The sequence below is a fragment of the Lagenorhynchus albirostris genome, chromosome 17 (genome assembly GCF_949774975.1).
Source record: "Lagenorhynchus albirostris chromosome 17, mLagAlb1.1, whole genome shotgun sequence".
NCBI lineage: Eukaryota > Metazoa > Chordata > Mammalia > Artiodactyla > Delphinidae > Lagenorhynchus > Lagenorhynchus albirostris.
Window position 1 is genome coordinate 1,937,684 of NC_083111.1, and position 17,045 is coordinate 1,954,728.

General features: G+C 43.9%; 1 long non-coding RNA gene across 1 annotated transcript in view; it reads right to left on the reverse strand.

Moving 5' to 3' along the window:
* Window positions 1-16,772, reverse strand: part of LOC132508286 (uncharacterized) — a 39,775-nt gene extending 23,003 nt beyond the window's left edge. The window contains exon 1 of the long non-coding RNA XR_009536510.1: window positions 16,585-16,772. This is a non-coding gene — a long non-coding RNA (uncharacterized LOC132508286). The remainder of the gene's footprint in view (window positions 1-16,584) is intronic.
* Between the last annotated feature and the right edge of the window lie 273 nt (window positions 16,773-17,045).

The window sequence follows — 17,045 nt, forward strand, 5'->3', positions numbered from 1 at the left end:
GGAGATGCAAGAGGGAAGAGATATGGGGATATATGTATATGTATAACTGATTCACTTTGTTATAAAGCAGAAACTAACACACCATTGTAAAGCAATTATACTCCAATAAAGATATTGAAAAAGAAAAAAAAGTAACGCAGCACATCCCTGGTGGCGCAGTGATTAAGAATCTGCCTGCCAATGCAGGGGATGTGGGTTCGAGCCCTTGTCTGGGAAGATCCCACCAAGGAGCAACTAAGCTCGTGTACCGTAACTACCGAGCCTGCATGCTGCAACTACTGAAGCCCACATGCTCTAGGACCTGCGTGCTGCAAATACTGAGCCTACGTGCTGCAACTACTGAAGCCCGTGCACCTAGAGCCCGTGCTCTGCAACAAGAGAAGCCACAGCAATGAGAAGCCCGCGCATCACAACGAAGAGTAGCCCCCGCTCGCCGCAACTAGAGAAAGCCCAGGCGTAGCAACCAAAACCCAACACAGCCACACACACACACACAAAATGTAATGCAAATGACCTCAGTAAATTAAATTAAATGAATTCATGAAGAAAATAAAAGAAAGAAAATTATCCAATGTCCAGTAATCCCTGATTATTTCCTTTCCCCCAAGTACAGTTTCCCTGGTAAAAGGCCACAGGTCCCTTTGGAGAAGGCTGGGAGAAAGATGGACAGTATGACTTTTCAGCCATGTGTCAGGGTCCTTCCTCTAGGGAGCCCAGCTCCCCCTGCATTCCAGGGGCTCTGGGTCTGTAAATTGGCTCAGGTCTGAGAGCTCCCTTTACTAATGGAAGGGGCGTCGTTCACGTCTTTAAATCAAATCATGTTCGAGAGCCAATTCTGAGCCAATAAAGTGTCAGCTCCTGTGACTCTGGAGATCAAGGAGGCCCAAGAGCTGCTATCCAGGAGCTGGAGGCCAGGAGAGCTGGTGGTGGGGTTCTAAGCCCTGGGAGGGAGAGCCCAGGGTGTAGACGCCGGTCTGGGCCTAAAGGCCTGGGACCCGGGAGCACGGGGCAGCCAGGCCGGGCTCGCAGTCAGGCAGAGCAAAGCCTCCCTGTCTCCTCCTGCTTAGACTGTCCCTGGGAGGCTGCGTCCGGGGGACAATCTGCAAATGCTAACCTCCCATGGAAACCCCCTCCCAGACACGTCCAGAAACAACGTTTAATCGGGTATCTGGTGTCCCACGGCCCAGAAACCATCGCAGTCTGCGTCATAACCTTGTACTGAGGAAATCAGAATGTCACTCACCATAGAGCTTTAAAAGCTAAAACATGAGAGATGTATCTTATAAACCATTGTGTGACGCAGAAAAAGATTTTACATTTTTTTCTGGAAATATTGAATTAATTTTCTAGGCTCTGCAACTTCACATGAGTACAGACCACATCAAGAGGAATCACTTCACTAAGTCTTCAAACACTTCTGCAGCGAGATGTACATAAATATTCATATGCTCATTTTAATTTTTAAAAAATCCAGAGAATTGAGACTTTTCAAAGATTGAAACTAAACTAATCCCAGATTCATATAAAAATGCATTTTCTGCCTTTTAATTAAAATGATTAATGCAATTAATAGTGATTACTTTTTCTAATGAATACTTAATTTACTCTTTGGGAAATCACTTATGATTACAACTCATTACCAAATAATTACATGCTATTTAGTGATTTGTGTCGTGCTCTTAATTCATACCGATGAAGGGGATCAACATTTCTAAACGTAAATTTCTAGCCTTCTGTAGAAATCGTTTCTTTTGATAATAAAAGTTAGTATTAATCCACGTACTCTTTTGCAATTGCCCGACGTGTCTTGAAAAATCACTGATGGGATAGAAATATTATTTTTGTGTCAAGAAGGTATCAATATTGCGGTATGGGTTAGGCTGGATTTTACTTATTTTTGTATTGTGGACGAATTATCAGTAGAAGCAGGGACGTTTTGGAATCGGAGGCCAGATCCCTGTTGCTTGCACTGAAGATACAACCTACAACCTTCTTCATGTGTATCATTTTTCTTGGAGGAGATTCTCCCGTGAAAATTTCCATTATGCGAATATATATGTATACGCATAACTGAATCACTGCGCTGTACGCCTGAAACTAACAAGACATTGTAAAGCAACTCTACTCCAGTAAAATTTTTTTTTTAATTTCCACTTTGCGTTGAGTGCAATGTGCTGTTCCCCTCTGCCAGGGAGTCCATCTACCCAACAGCCACTTCCACCCTGAGGCCCTCTACCTGCATCCATGTCTCAAGTGAGTGGTGACGGGAAAGGTGGGTTGAACGTTGGGGCTCAGGGCACCGCACACCTGTCAAGTCAAACATCTGCATTAGCTCCCAGTGCCGCCAACGGTACGCCATGCGGACCTTGGACAGACTTCATATGATGTGTTAGCTTCAGTTTCTTCATTTGTAACAAGGGGACAACCACAGTATCGGGCTGCTGAGCCTAAGTGAAAACTGTTCAAGACTCTTAGCTCCATTCCTGGTGAATTCACGTGTCCACAGCTGAAGGCCGTCGTCACTACTAGAACAGTCATTGCCCGAGTGTATTATCCACAGTGATTGCTACGTGCAGACTGTGATACACACGGCATAATATTCTGTATTTTTTGCCTTATTGGGAAGAAAACTTCTAAGTGAGGAAGTTCAGTTACAAATACACAGGAGACTGCAGACATAGATTATAAAGCATCCAATTTACACTGGGTATTTTGCAACAGCACTTTCAAGGTTAAATGGCGGTATTTGGCACTAAACCTGCATTCTTAGTAAGAGCTCAAAAGCACCCAATTTTTAGGTGCCAAGCACAAAGTACGTATTCAAAAAATACCTATAAGACGAATAAAAGGATTTGGCAAGTATTTATGAATATCTCAGTGCTAATGATATCTAAACTTACAGTATTAGAAACTTCTGTCTTTTTGGTGTGTTTCCCTTTCTTCCCAGTTATAAGGATGTCTTCGAAGCCCACACCACAGAGACAGAAGCAAGGCCTGCTCACACACACAGATGTGAGCTTGTCACCCAGGTGAATAAGTGTCCTGGTGAAACACCTATAATTTCTTCTTAACTGTGTCTCAGTGGAACCAAATTAAAAGTTCCAAATACTGTTTTGCATGATATACTATCTAATACCTGTTGCCATGTAATATATATTGGGTTGGGCAAAAGTGCGTTTGGTTTTTTCTGTAAGATGGCTCTAGTAGCACTTAGTCGTCTTTAACTTCATTCGAAACAATTTTGTTAGATTGTATGTGACAGCTTCATATCAGCGTGCATTAAAAAAACTTATCAAAATTGGTGAATTTTTGTATAGCCATTTTAATATTGAAGGTGGAAGAAAAAAGCAACATTATCTGCATATTATGTTTTATTATTTCAAGAAAGGTAAAAATGCAACTGAAACTCAAAAAAAGATCTTTGCAGTGTACGGAGAAGGTGCTGTGATGACTGAACGTATCAAAAGTGGTTTGCGAAGTTTTGTGCTGGAGATGATGCTCCACGGTCAGGTAGACCAGTGGAAGTTGACAGCAGTCAAATCAAGACATTAATCGAGAACAATCAAGCTTATGCCACTTGGGAGAGGCCGACATACTCAAAATCTCCAAACCAAGCATTGAAAATCATTTGCACCAGCTTCGTTATGTGAATCGCTTTGATGTTTGGGTTCCACATAAGTTAAGCGAACAAAACCTTCTTGGCCATATTTCCCCATGTGATTCTCTACTGAAAAGTAATGAAAACGTTCTGTTTTTAAAACAAATTGTGACGGGAGATGAAAAGTGGATACTGTACAATAATGTGGAACGGAAGAGAAATGAACCACCACCAAGCACACCAAGGGCTGGTCTTCATCCAAAAAAGGTGATGTTGTGCCTATGGCGGGATTGGAAGGGAGTCCTCTATTATGCGCTCCTTTCAGAAAACCAAACAATTAATTCCAAGTACTGTTCCCAATTAGACCAACCGAAAACAGCACTCGAGGAAAAGCATCCAGAATTAGTCAACAGAAAACGCATAATCTTCCATCAGGATAACGCAAGACCGCATGTTTCTTTGATGACCAGGCAAAAACTGTTACAGCTTGGCTGGGAAGTTCTGATTCATGCACCATATTCCCCAGACATTGCACCTTCAGATTTCCATTTATTTTAGTCTTCACAAAATTCTCTTAATGGAAAAAATTTCAATTCCCTGGAAGACTGTAAAAGGCACCTGGACCAGTCCTTTGCTCAAAAAGATAAAAAGTTTTGGGAAGATAGAATTATGAAGTTGCCTGAAAAATGGCAGAACATAGGGGAACAAAAAGGGTGAAAGTGTTGCTCAATAAAGTTCTTGGTGAAAATGAAAAATGTGTCTTTTATTTTTACTTAAAAATCGAAGGCAGTTTTGGCCAACACAATGTGTATATAATTATCTAATTAAGTCAATTATGGAAAAAAACCACCTGAAAAAAAACACATGAACTATTTTAGACTTAACAGTTTTTATCCCACTCTCTTAAGATAACACGATATATTTACTGGTTGAAAATATCAACTTAGGTTTACTTCTTAAATTTTCATTTATAGACTTTAGTTCTGGAAAAATGTTTTAGACAAGTTCAGAATAACATGACTGCCTCACTGATATTACAGATGTCATTTAGATTTCTACAAGCAGATTTTTTTATTTGAATTTTATTTTTATACAGCAGGTTCTTATTAGTCATCCATTTTATACACATCTGTGTATACATGCCAATCCCAATCTCCCAGTTCATCCCACCACCACCACCACCACCCACCCCGCTTTCCCTCCTTGGTGTCCATACGTTTGTTCTCTACATCTGTGTCTCTATTTCTGCCCTGCAAACCCGTTCATCTGTACCATTTTTCTAGATTCCACATATATGCGTTAACATACGATACTTGTTTTTCTCTTTCTGACTTACTTCACTCTGTATGACAGTCTCTAGGTCCATTCACGTCTCTATAAATGACCCAGTTTCGTTCGTTTTTATGGCTAACATTCCATTGTATATATGTACCACATCTTCTTCATCCATTTTTCTGTCAATGGCATTTAGGTTGCTTCCATGTCCTGGCTACTGTAAATAGTGCTGCAATGAACGTTGGGGTGCATGTGTCTTTTTGAATTATGGTTTTCTCAGGGTATATGCCCAGTAGTGGCATTGCTGGGTCGTATGGTAGTTCTAGTTTTAGTTTTTTAAGGAACCTCCATACTGTTCTCCATAGTGGCTGTATCAATTTACATTCCCACCAACGGTGCAAGAGGGTTCCCTTTTCTCCACACCCTCTCCAGCATTTGTTGTTTGTAGATTTTCTGATGATGCCCATTCTAACTGATGTGAGGTGATACCTCATTGTAGTTTTGATTTGCATTTCTCTCATAATTAGTAATGTTGATCAGCTTTTCAAGTGCCTCTTGGCCATCTGTATGTCTTCTTTGGAGAAATATCTATTTAGGTCTTCTGCCCAGAGATAAATCCACGCCCCTAGGGTCAACTAGTCTATGACAAAGGAGGCAAGGCTATACAATGGAGAAAAGACAGCCTCTTCAATAAATGGTGCTGGGAAAACTGGACAGCTACATGTAGAAGAATGAAACTGCCTAACACCATATACAAAAAAATAAACTCAAAATGGTTTAAAGACCTAAATGTAAGACCGGACACTATAAAACTCTTAGAGGAAAACATACGAAGAACACTCTGTGACATAAATCACAGCAAGATCCTTTTTGACCCACCTCCTAGAGTAATGAAAATAAAAACAAATGGGACCTAATGAGACTTAAAAGCTTTTGCACAGCAAAGGAAACTACAAACAATACGAAAAGACAACCCTCAGAATGGGAGAAAATATTTGCAAACGAATCAACGGACAAAGGTTAATCTCCAGAATATATCAACAGCTCATGCAGCTCAATATTAAGAAAACAGGGGACCCAGTCCAAAAATGGGAACAAGCAGATTTGATCCATCACCTGTCAACCGGAGTAAAGAAATAGCAACTTCACGAGGAGCATCTCGATGCCCGAGGGGCACCCGGTGCGTTTAATAGAAGTGAGCCATGGTGTGAGAGGTGATGAATCCTACGTGCTCTCCACAGCCTGGTTACCACAACAGCATCATGTTTTTGCCCCCATATCTCTGTAATCTGTCTAACGCACGTGTTCTTCTCCAGGAAGCTTTTACTGAGGATACACATGCCAGAACTGTCCCAAGGCACCTAAACTATCGACTCTAAACACATGTGGTTCCGAAACCTCCGAATAGAGCTGGAGCCAGCGTTCAGTAAGGAGGCCACCACCCAGGTTTCTATTCTACGCTTTGAATCAGCCATCAGAAATAGGGGAAGCAAGAAAAAAAGCCCTAAACCCTAACACGGAATAAAGTGGCAGGAATGGTGCTTGAGCGTGTCCAGGTAACAGCATCGCAGGGAGCGTTAGTCTCTGGCCTCGTGCAGGCCCTGCGGCCCGGTGGACATCACCTCAACCCTCTGCGGCCGCTTCTCATCTATAAAATGAGGTTATGATAGATTGTTTTATGGGGTTGTTTTGAGGGCATTGCTTGTCAGAAGGTACTTCCTTCATCTCCCCTTCTACTCCATTGAGACCTCCTTTCCAAAGCTTTTATTAAATTGCAGAAAACTCATTCAGGGGATAGATTAGGAGTTTGGGACTAACAGATACAAACTACTATACATAAAATAGATAAACAACGAGGACCTAGTATATAGCACAGGGAACGATATTTAACATCTTGTAATAACCTATAATGGAAAAGAATCTGAAAAAGAATATATATCTGTATAACTGAATCCCTTTGCTGTACAGCAGCAATAAACACAGCATCGTAAATCAACTATACTTTAATAAGAAAAAGAAGAGTGCTGAATATTGATGGAAGCTCTATATCGACGAAAACACCAGATTAGTCAGGAGCAGATGATTGACCTTCACTAACTTGTGTAATAACAATTTCAGACGAATCTAGAAAGGTGTCACTGTACAGAATCACCACCAGCATGGCGGTGCCTACCTGTGGCCAGTGGACACCTGGGTACAAAGCAAAGAGCTTAGTGGATTTAAGGTGACTGTTCAGCCTGTGTGGGCAGAACTAGTTCAAATGCCCATAGCAGTCAGAGTCCATGCAGGAAACAGAATCCACCCCAGATGGTTTAAATGTTGAGTCCTTAAGTAAGGAACTCCCAATGGAGTGTGGTCGACGTTAAGGAAAATAACGATGGATGCTGAAATAGAGCAACTTTTTGACACTACAGCATGAAGGGAGCAGCTGTGCCGACCAGCTCTTCCAAGCCTGTTGATGCCTGCAGTCTTTATCATCGAACCGCCATGTTCTAACATCATTTTATTAAATAATTTTAAATGTCATGCTAGGGTCTGCAAGTTTGTGGTATTTAATTGTAGTTGATTTACACTCATCAGAGTTTCTCAAAATGGGGCCTCAATATATTCTTAGCCGTCTAAGAACGTTTGTTGCCTTCTTTTTGTTACTAGTCTCGGGTGTGTGTGCGCGTGTGCACTGTACATGTGTGTGTGTGCTGCACACGTGTGTGCCCACCCTAGGTCATTTCGACCACCGCACCGTCCCAGAGTGCCATCAGGCAGGAGGCGCGTGTGTCCTTCTGCTGAGGTTGGGTCACTGCTAAATGACACTTGACGCTGCGGTGGTCTGCTTTTGGTGTTTTGTTCTCAAAATGGGAGCAGAGGACACTCGGGGTCCCAAGGAGGATCCTATAGTTCTCCATCGACCCTGGAAACTTGTGTTTGTGCTTCAGCAAGACAACCTCACTGCCTCTGTCAACCTCCTGAGCTGTAGACACGGCTTCCAGGAAAGACCGTCAGTCTAACCGGCACCACTGGGTCTGTTTCCTGAGCCCTGAGCAGCGTATTAGGAGAAGAATTTACTCTGGCCTTTCCATCCTCATGCGTGTGAACAATGGACTTCTTTAAACTTTCTAAAAATTTCCAAAAAGCCTATTGTGCATCTTACTAAAACATCACAGATGAATACTTAACTCATTTCAAACATTTCAAAAAATGCTACATAGGAGGAACATAATGTTTAGGAAGGAGTAAAATCAAAACAAACCAAGACCAAACACGTGATTATCACTGAGTGAAATGCATTGATAACAATTTTTATTGACTCTATCTTGGCATATATCATTTTTAAAGACCTTAGAGATGGTCATTAACACGGTCAGACTCGTGTCTGGGTCAGACTGTCAGTCATGTGCTAATCTCTGTATATTCTGTAAAGCTTTGCAACTTCAGTTTCATACACACCATATAACGGAGAGTTTTATGATGGGAAGATGTGAACGATGCTGGTCAGCACAGAAACACAGGTTGACGCCATAAATAAAAAGAATAATACAAGACAGACAGTCAGATGGACAACAATAGTACGCAGACATCACTAACAATGGATAGCTAAGCAGGGCTTAGGCTGGGATGTGCTAGAAACTAAAATGAGTTGTTGGCGAAACACAGTTCCAGTTGGAACAACTAGATTTCGAACTGTGAAAAGTCATTCAAAACCAGAGGCTGGGGTTTCCCTGGTGGCGCAGTGGTTGAGAGTCCGCCTGCCGATGCAGGGGACGCGGGTTCGTGCCCCGGTCCAGGAAGATCCCACATGCCGCGCAGCGGCTGGACCCGTGAGCCATGGCCGCTGAGCCTGCGCGTCCGGAGCCTGCGCTCCGCAACGGGAGAGGCCACAACAGTGAGAGGCCCGCGAACCGCAAAAAAAAAAAAAAAAAACAGAGGCTGAAAAATGCAAAAAGATACCTTCATCAATTATAATCACTTAATTTGAAAAGTCTCTCTTACAAATGAAAAGTTGATACGAGCATACTGAGATAGAAATAAACACTAAATAACTGATGACTAAAGAGATTCAGGAGGAAGTAAACTGGGGTTGATCGAGAGGCTTTTATTTGCCTTTGTGGGGCAAAGCCAGTGGGGACATTAATACAAAAGGGAAATGTTATCAGGAATCAGCTATGGACCCATATTCTGTGATTGTGTGGTGAAGAGTCCTGGGAGGCCAGGAGGCAGTAGACCCGGGCACAGATCAGGTACAGAATGTTTCACATCGATTCCCCTCATCTTGGAGGCTGTCTGTCCTTTTCCCTGGCTGATGCACTCAGTCACTGGAGGGGATAACAGGAAATATTAAAGCGATTGTATTTCTCGCATTGTCTGCTGCTGCTAAGACACCCCGTTACTGAAGAACCGTCCAAAACACGCCATCCTTTAAGATTTCACTGAAAATATGCTTAGCCTCTAAATAGATCTGCAAAATATATACAGTGTAGAGGATCCAGTGAGGTTATTTCCTTAGGGGGGGGAAATCAAATCATTCCTCTAAGGACGTTTCCACAATAAATTCCTATGGAAATGAGACCGTCAGTCACACACAGACAAAAACATGAGGATTACAGGTAAATTAATAAGCATAATGAAATGGCCTATTGGTTGATATATGTAGTACGAATATAATAAAGTTATCACATAGGTAAACGTTGATTATGTTAATTAGTGGAGAGAAGTACAGACTGTTTGACACTCAATAACACGCATATGTATTTGACTTTGGAATGACTGCGTTAAATAAAAAGTGGCTTAGAAGAGCTGCAGGATGGTTGCAATAGACGACATTATGCCACGTTCCGGTGGGAAACAGAGAACACAGGTACTTGCTGGGCCTGGAGGTGAGATCCCAGAGCTTGAATTGCGTTGTCCTGTGGAGGGGGCGGAGGGCTCCTGGGTGCACGCGGTGGCAGGACGCTCAGCCGGGCGGCGTCACCGCCTCAGGCCACGCCCCGCGCGGATCCAGGACGCGGCCGGGCACCCGCGTGTCCCCCGCGGGCCTGGGGCGGGGCCGCGTCTGCGGGGCGCCCGGAGCAGCGGGACGGGACGACGCACCGGGCTCGGTGGCCCCACGGGACAGCCAGAAGAGGCTCTGGTGGGGATGCCCCGGACCTTCGTTCATCATGAGCCCCTGCCACGGCCTGGGCACGGTCACCGCCGGCCCCTCGCGGACCCCAGTGCCCTGCCAACCAGGCCGAGCTTGTGCCCATTGCGCGCGCATCTGCCCCTCCCTGGGCCGCGCCCTGTGCGGGAGCGGAGGGACCACGCTCTCACAGCGCCCCTGGGGGAGGAGAGGGCAGGTCCCCGGTCTCACGGAGGGTGGCTTCTCTCTGCGCAGACAAGGCCCTGGGGAGGCAGCGTGGCCCCGCCCACACCCTCCTGTTAGGGGTTGAACTGCGTCCCCAGAGGGTCTGTCGAAGCCCTAACCCCCAGGACCTCAGAATGAGACCTTGTGTGCAGAGAGAGACTTTACAGAGCCGATCACGTTAGAACGCTGATGTCGGGGGGCCCCGATCCGATAGCCCGGGTGTCCTCATAAAGGGGAGGTGTGGACCCTGAGCCGCAGGGAGGGGCCGGGCAGGTCGGTGCGCCTCCTACCGCGTTCCATCGTGGGACCCTCCCGTGCGCCTGCGTGGCCTCAGCCTGTCCTGTCCTCTCTGTCCTCAGGGCTCCCCAGCACCCCAAAGGAGCATGGACCAAACGCCACTCTGCAAGCCACGCCCCCTCAAACAGGCATGTGAGGGGCTTCTAGCCCCTTGAGGTGATGGCCACCATCGCCACTTGAACCCACTAGCGGGCCAGGATTGAGGGCGTCTTCCTCCTCCTGATTGGTGGTCAGTTCAACACATACATGGTCTGGCTCTTGAGTCCTGGAAACAGTCCTTCCGGGGGTCACTTACAGGCTCCCAAACTCACACTTGGTCCTCCACTCACAGATTCGCAAAATGCTGATTTTACAAGTGAACTTCGGAAAATATCTCAAGAACTGCAGTCAATGCAGTCACCTTGGGGAACTGTCCTCACCCGTCTGGATGCAGGTTTTTCTCCAAGTCTTTTGTAGACTAGAGTGAAGCCCATTTCACGCTGCAGCCATGGGAGCTCTGAAGGAGCAGATCTCCGAGGGGCTGGAGGAACGTTCCATGCCCTGCCTGGCTCACCACCCAGCGCCTAGCAGCCCAGCCACGTCCGCTGGGCGGGGCAGGCCTGGCCACACGGAGCAGGCAGCCTCTGCATGGATATTGTGTGTGCATCGCCTCTGACCCCCTTCCCTGACATCTACCCCGGTCCCAATACTAAGTCCGGAATAATCCGCAGTGTTTTGCTCGTCGGTGACTTTGTCGGTGGAAGGATCATCTGACAGAGGGTACAGAACCCCTGAAAGTGGATCATCTGAACATGGGTAAAGTGTGACAGTAACACATTGCACACTGTTCAATCACTCAATCAATTACTCAAATCACTTCTCCATGAAGCAGGGGATACGTCCTTTTAATCATCAAATTTACGGATAGTGAAGTACCCTTCGTAACATCATTACAGAAACATTTGGGGGGCAGCACTTGTAAGGACCTTAGATCCAGAACGTGCTGAGTTGCCAGGTGGCCAGAATGACTGCGGGTGTGGTTTGCTGGCCCAGATGTAGGCTCCGCCCCCCCCCCCCCCCACACACACAGGCCCTCCAGGCCTCGTGTCCAGGTGGCCAGAGGAAGATGCCATCAGCCTCAGGAATTGAAGGGGGAACCAGAAAGTCACAAAGATCAGGCTCTGTGACCATGGTTTCACATCTTGTAGATGACAGAGCAGGAATTGAAAACAAGCCTCACCTACTTCACAACCATGTTTTACTTGTGGTTATTTTATCAACTTATCGTGATGAAAAAGACACAGACTTTCAGAATTGAGCTCAGGGCCAAATTTCTTACTTGTTACCAAAGTTTCTGAGACTTTGAAACAGGCAGTACCTACAACAGCGTCTGACCTACAGACGATGCTCTATTCATACTTGTTAAATGTTTTTACTTTACTTCTCTGAGTTTCAGTTTCTCTAACCTCAGAATCGACTAAAGATGCCACTTCTTGGTTTATTGGCAGAATTCAGTGCGATAACAGCCAATAAAGATCTACATGTGCTTTACTTTCAATAAATGTTAGTTTACACTGCCTTTTCTCCCTCTTACTTCTTTAATATTTATTGCACTTAAACAAGAAACAACCAGAAGTATTTGATATTAGTCTGATTGGGTTAATATTGCATAACTTTTACATCACCAGGCAGCTTAGACAAGAGAGTCTGCTTCCTTGTGTATTACATATTCCATCAAAGTAAATGAGCCTGAGAAGCTATCTCCTTATACAAGATTATTGAGTTTTAAGTGGAAATTACAGAGCATAACTAACAGTGTAGCATGCATAATCTATAATCCAAAGGAAACATCATACAAATGGAATTTTCTAATGTAAAAGAGATGACTTGGGTGTTTTTCCTTTTTCTTTTCACTAAATAGAATTCCCGAGACTATCAGTAGATAAGCAGATAAGGTGACAGTATGAAATGAGTTTGCATTGTAAATAAGATTAGTTAATATTTTTTAAATTTAATTGTTATCTTATATTGGAGTATAGTCTGATTAAGGAAATATTTTCCTTCCAGTGATCCCCGATCAGATTGTCTCTTCCAATCTTGTCTCACTTCCTTGTTTCAACACTGATTTATCCCATTTCTCAGGGACCTTCTATGGATGCCATGCAAGTTCATGGTGATTTCATTCGTGCTGTGTGCACATGGCGTGAAGAGTACTTGGAGAAACAGCCTTACTTTCCTTGGGAAATTGAAGAAAAACAACTACTACAAATCAGTATTGAAAGCTATATTTAAAGGCATAGGTTTACACTGGAAAAGAACTCACAGAGAAGAAGACTATCCACTACAATGGCAGATGAGTGAGTGCAGAGAATCACCTTTCACTCATGAGAGGGTTTTGTGTCATCTTAAATCGGGATGGCTTGGTTCTTGAGAGATAAACGTCGGTATGTATCCTTAAAATTCTCCCTTTGCAGCTGCAGTGGATTCTAGTACATATCCAAGGAAAATTCTGAAATTTATTAATTGGATTTAGTAAAATAATAAGTCCATTGATGAATTCAATAAGCTTGAAGAGGGAGGCTGCTTTCTTTCATGGGTGGGGATTTGGTGACAAAACAGAGGAAGTGATTACCTTTGTCAAGATGGGTTAAGGGGGATTCACAGGGAAAGACCCTCAGTCTGGCTCAACAGATGTGAGAACCTTTCCTTCAGGAATGGCTTATTTTCTGAGGCTCTAATAATTCTGTCATATTTTAATTAAGCTGGAAAGAAAAACCAGGTTGTCACAAAGGCTGGCAACAAGGAGGAAGAACATATTAATTCTAGACTGCTTTGGAACGAACTACCACAAATTAGTGACGTAAAGCCACGCCCATCCCAGGGGCTATGAGGCCAGGCATGCTCCGCTGGGTGCTCTGCTGAGTCTCACAGGCGGCACCCAAGGCATTGCTGGGCTGCATCCTCACCTGAAGGCTGGACTGGGGAAGAGCCCGCTGATTCCTTTTGTTGGCAGAGTTTGTTCCCCGGGGGCTGTGTGACTGAGGACCCTGGGTTTTGCTGGCTGTGAGCTGGAGGCCACCCATAGTTCCTAAAATCCACCTGCAGGTCCTTGCCAGGGGGATGCCTCCAACATGGCCAGTCCCTGTACTGAGCCAGCAAGGAGAGCCTTTCACCTCAGGGAGGCCCTGTCCATCCTTCAAGGCCTTCACTTAATTGGGTCAGGCGTCCTGAGATGACCTCCCACTTGGTTGACTTACCATCACCTGCCTTGGCACCTCAATTACATCTGCAAAATCTTTCACCTTGGCCACATTCTACTCGCCAGAAGCAAGTCTCATGTCCAATCCACCTTCACGAGAGGGGATTATAAGGGCCTTAATACAGGAGCAGAGTCAGGTGGGCCTCCCCAGGGTCTGCTCACCAAAAGGGGAAAGAGGACACTGGACATGAAGCCAGGGCCCTGTTTGCAGGGCTTAAAAGAGCAAGTCTGTTGTGTGGGCACAGACCTGTCTCCCCAGCAGAGGCAGGTTAAGACCTTAGGTACTGAAAATATTTTGCCAATCCCATATGCAATTAAAAAGAAAAAGAATGCTATTTAAATTGAGAGTAAAGAAATAAAGGGTAAGGAAAACTACTTTTTCTTATGATAACTAACTTATCTTTTTAAAAGATGTTTCATTAACACATTTGAAATGTTCTTTTTTACTGTTTCTCTAGGCCTGTATGTGCTTTGTCTGGTTACTGGGTCACCCAGTTTTGCTCATTGAAAAAAATACGTATCGTTCACCTTATTCCTAAGAGAGAAAGAGGTACGTTGGGTTGTGTGTGTGTTGGTGCGTGTGTGTGTGTGTGTGTGTGTGTGTGTACACTTTCTAATAACTACTTACAGGTTCACCTATCACCCAGAGGAAAGAGAAAATATGAGATAATCTATCACTTTCAAAAGTGGCTAAATCTTGGCAATTCACTGCTTCTTTCCAAATAATTTCATGAAAGACCTATACTTATACTGAAAGGAATTTAAAACATTTTAAAATGTTACAATTCTCTATTGTCAGTTTTTACTAACTGGCTACTAAATAATGTTACCTTAATAATTGTCTATACAGCTGCTTTCTATCCTATTATTCTTAGACAAAAATACAATGTTCTTTGTTCTATGTCTAATGTTCTTTTTAGACAATATTCAAAATGAAGAAAGCAGTATGAATTATTTTTAAAATTATCTCAATTTGTTACACGTATTACAGAAATCCCTAGTTTTGCCTTGTGAACTGTCTGGTTCTAATCACATAAAACTCCTGTTCAGCATTTCAGAAGAAAAGGAAACACAAATTTTGAGTTTCGTTGCCTCAAATGTCAAGGTACCTCAGTAAGAAATTCTGGACTGCAAAGGTCTATAGATCTGCCACATATCGTAGAGGTTTTTCTACTTTTTCTCTTATACTCTCTCAGTATGCAACCTCACACCTGTAAAACAAGCATTACCAGACACGTTATCTTCTAGACATAATTGTTGTGAAGTGATTGTCGGACAACACAGCAGCTTTCTATTCATCTCTCTGCTGTATCGTACGTGATGCCAAGCTGAACAGCCCCTGGTTAGCGCTCCTGTGGCATCTGCTTACTTTTAGTTGATGGGAGTTAACCCCCAATCTGAGCTCACTGCTGTGCAGGAGATGAACCAGTTTGCAAGCCTCCTAGTCATCCTGCTTGTGGCTCAGTTTATTTGTGCTGCCTGAGGGGTTGCCAGGCTTAAATTGCAGGTCCCTCTGCACAGACCGGACCACATAGAGCCTCCACTGGCGGGGAAGGCAAACCCCCCATGGGCCCCGCCCCTCACTGACCGATTTCATCCCGAGATTAGAGACGCAACAGCGGTGGGCACTATGACTCAGGCCACTGTTTCTGCTTTTCTTTTTTTTAACTTTAATTTTATAGTGGAGTAGAGTTGATTGACAATGTTGTGTTAGTTTCAGGTGCACAGCAAAGTGAGTCAGTTATACATATACATATATCCATTCTTTTTCAGATTCTTTTCCCATATAGGCTATTACAGAGTATTTTAAATCAGAATGAGTAAATACCCACAAAAAAAAAAGTCACAAAAACGGCATTTTAAAAATCTGGTACTAGAATAGATCCCCCTTAAATGATTTCACATCAGTGCTCAACTCAGACCCACTTAGAGATTTTGGAAAGAAAAGACCTTACTTTACCTCCCAAATGGAAATCCACAGCTACTGATACGGAACTGGCTGTACATTCAGTTCTTGACTATATAACGATATCCATTAAGCACGTGAATGAGCAGAACAACTACCAAATAACATGGCAATAGAGATTCAAGAAGAAACAGACCAAAGATTCAAGGCGAAATGTGATGTTAAGCCTCTTGAGGATGGTTTTGTGTTCTAAAGACGGCAGTATACGATTCTATAGCTGCCTAAAATCATAGTAAACAAAGAAATCATACTGTATTTATCACTGAAGAATGCAAATGAACTGCTGAAAAATAAACTCCTGTCTAACAACACATTACGAACTGTGTCCCAGCGATGAGAAGCAACCCTTTTATTATTAACCTAGTTTTCTTTGTAAAGCAACATTATGCAGCTCAAGGTGAATAATATACAAAGTGAAGCGACTGGGCTAAATAAAATCAAAACACCTTTGAGTATTTTCTACTAAATTGTCATCAATATATTTTTCCATCTTTTCTTATAATGGCTCCTGCAGGTAATAGTAGGATCAAAACCTTATAAAGCGTGAAGTCGTAACTCAGCTGAAAACCACTGAGCTGACATCCACAGGAAAGTGCTTGCCCATCATCTGCTCCGACAGACACTGGGAAGTTTTTGGCAGACAAAGAGCATAGAATGATCATTTCCCAAAGTGTTCTATTTCCTTTAAGAACAATTGAAGCAAGACTTCTAAGATGTTTAAAAATTGTGTAGGTCCAGGTACCTTATGGCTGTGCTTCTTCTTCTACCTATTTTTTTGCCAAATTATCCAAAAGGGGTGACCCATCTCAAATCTAAAGGGACCTCGAATATGTCTGGCCACTTCATGTGGCCAACCTCCCCTTTACACTTACCTTCAGAGGAGCTGAGGCCAGCTGGGAAGAGAACTCATCCTCAGGGAAGAAAGTTCGGGAAGCAGTGAGCCTGGCTCAGGAGGAGAGCCCGAGTCGGAGAGGGAGGTTGCTCCGGCTGGTACCCATCATTGCTGTTTTCCTCCTCAGGGTTCCACGCAACCCTGTCCCAGGGATGGAACTCACTCAGCAACTGTAACTAAAAACAGAAAGAGCAATTTTGTAAAAACTAAGACGCTGAGATTCTAGGAGCACTGCTAAGGCACCTCTCCGTCAAATGATCAACTTGTAACATAAAGCGGGCGGGGAGTTCTTACAGATTCTCAACAGAACTCTCCAAAGCTTTGCCCTTAAGCTTTCTCACACTGTAGGGATGGAGGGGACAGGTGATGGTAGTAGGTAGAGATGGTTGTTCTCACACTACCCAGTGGGAAACATCTGTTCTTGGCAGGACAACCATGGGA